The following is a 2,969-nucleotide window of genomic DNA, read 5'->3' on the forward strand; positions in this document are numbered from 1 at the left end:
TGAAGTTTTGTTGTTTAACAATAAAATTATCAAACTCATCTAAGCATTGGCTAGCAAACTTATAACGAGGGATATCACCTTCAACAAATCTATAGAGATAATTTACCTTTACTACCTGTGTCAGGTTATCAAGACCATGTATCTCTTCAATAGGTGGTAAATTCTTAACATCTTCAGCTTTAGTACCTTTTTCTTGCATAGATTTCTTTGCCTCTTGCATATCTTTAGGACTAAGAAATAGAATACCCGTTTTCTTCAGAGTTGGCTTAGGAGTTGGTTTAGGAAGTGTTAAATCATTTTCATTACTCAACATATTATTCAATAGCAATTTAGCTTGATCAACAGTTCTTTCCCTGAAAACACAACCATCACAACTATCCAGGTGGTCTCTGGAAGCATCGGTTAGTCCATTATAAAAGATATCAAGTATTTCATTTTTCTTGAGAGGATGATCAGGAAAAGCATTAAGTAATCAGAGAAGCCTCCCCCAATCTTGTGGGAGACTCTCTTCTTCAATTTGCACAGAGTTATATATTTCCCTTAAGGCAACTTGTTTCTAATGAGCTGGGAAATATTGAGCAGAGAAGTAATAAATCATATCCTGGGGACTACGCACACAAGCAGGATTAAGAGAATTAAACCATGTTTTAGCATCACCCTTTAATGAGAACGGAAACAACTTAAGGATAAAGAAATAGCGAGTTTTCTCATCATTAGTGAACATGGTGGCTATATCATTTAATTTAGTAAGATGTGCCACAACAGATTCAGATTCATAGCCATAAAAAGGATCAGATTCAACCAAAGTGATTAACTCAGGATCGACAGAGAATTCATAATCCTTATCAAAAATACAGATAGGTGAAGTAGCAAATGCAGGGTCATATTTCATTCAAGCATTCAACGATTTTTCTTTCAGCTTAGCTAACAGATTCTTAAGATCATATCTATCATTGCAAGCTAAAAAGTCTCTAGCAGTTTCTTCATCCATAACATAACCCTCGGGCACAACATGCAATTCATATCTAGGGGGAGAATCTTCATCATCACTTTCATCGATATTATCAGTTTCAATAATTTCATTCTCTCTAACCCTAGCAAGTTGTTCATCAAGAAATTCACCTAATGGCATAGTATTATCAAGCACAGAAGTAGTTTCATCATGAGTATCATGCATAGCAGAAGTGGCATCATCAATAACATGCGACATATCAGAATCAATAGCAGGTGTAGGTGTCGCAAATTTACTCATAACAGAAGGTGAATCAAGTGCAGAGCTAGATGGCAGTTCCTTACCTCCCCTCGTAGTTGAGGGGAAAATCTTGGTTCTTTCATATTTCAAGTTCCTCATAGTGATCAATAGATATAAATCCCAAATGACTCAAAGAATAGAGCTATGCTCCCCGGCAACGGTGCTAGAAAATAGTCTTGATAACCCACAAGTATAGGGGATCGCAACAGTTTTCGAGGGTAGAGTATTCAATCCAAATTTATTGATTCAACACAAGGGGAGCCAAAGAATATTATCAAGTATTAACAGTTGAGTTGTCAATTCCACCGCACCTGAAGGACTTAATATCTACAGCAAAGTATTTAGTAGCAAAGTAATATGGAAGTAGCAGTAATAGTGGTAAAAGTAATAGTATTGGTTTTGTAGTGATTGTAACAATGGCAAAGGAAAAGTAACTAAGCAAAGACCAATATGTGAAAAGCTCGTAGGCAATGGATCAGTGATGGATAATTATGTCGGATGCGATTCCTCATGCAATAGTTATAACATAGGGTGACACAGAACTAGCTCCAGTTCATCGATGTAATGTAGGCATGTATTCCGAATATAGTCATACGTGCTTATGGAAAAGAACTTGCATGACATTGTAACACCCACAATGCGGCTATATCTCCCACGTGTCGGGGCACGACTTAGAGGCATAGCCGCATGGTAGGTCTGTCGCAAGAGGGGTAATCTTTACACATCCCATGTACTGAATAAGAAAGGGATAAAGAGTCGGCTTACAATCGCCACTTCACACAATACATAAATAATCCATACATCATCCAAGGTACAAACAAAGGTCCGACTATGGAACCAAAATAAAGAAAGACAACCCCAACTAGATTCCCGATCGTCCCAGCTGGGCTCCTCTACTGATCATCCGGAAAAGAAACATAGTAACGGCCCGAATCCTCGTAGAACTCCCACTTGAGTTCGGTAGCATCACCTACACTGGCATCATCGGCACCTGCATCTGTTTGCAAGTAACCATGAGTCACGAGGACTCAGCAATCTCACACCCGCGAGATCAAGACTATTTAAGCTTATGGGTTGGAAAGGGTAGTGAGGTGGAGCTGCAGCAAAGCAGTAAGCATATATGGTGGCTAACATACGCAAAAGAGAGCGAGAAGAGAAGTAACGCACGGTCGAGAACCTAATAATGATCAGGAAGTGAACCTGAAGCTACTTATGCTCAAGCATAACACAAGGCCGTGTTCACTTCCCGGACTCTGCCGAAAAGAGACCATCATGGCTACACACGCGGTTGATTCATTTTAATTAAGTTAAGTGTCAAGTTCTCTACAACCGGATATTAAAAAATTCCCATCTGCCACATAACCGCGGGCACGGCTCTCGAAAGTTTATACCTTGCAGGGGTGTCCCAACTTAGGCCATCACAAGCTCTCACGGTCAACGAAGGATATTCCTTCTCTCGGGAAGACCCGATCAGTCTCGGAATCCCGGTTACAAGACATTTCAACAATGGTAAAACAAGACCAGCAAGCCTCCCGATGTGCCGACAAATCCCGATAGGAGTCGCACGTATCTCGTTCTCAGGGCACACCGGATGAGACATCCTACGAGTAAACCCAACCCTCAAGTTGCCCCGAGGTGGCCTTGTAGTCTACTCGATTCAGAACAACACTCATAGGAGCACTGTCCCGGGTGGGGGGGGGGGATTAAAATATAGATG

Source organism: Triticum aestivum, chromosome 2A (assembly GCF_018294505.1).
Source record: "Triticum aestivum cultivar Chinese Spring chromosome 2A, IWGSC CS RefSeq v2.1, whole genome shotgun sequence".
Lineage (NCBI taxonomy): Eukaryota > Viridiplantae > Streptophyta > Magnoliopsida > Poales > Poaceae > Triticum > Triticum aestivum.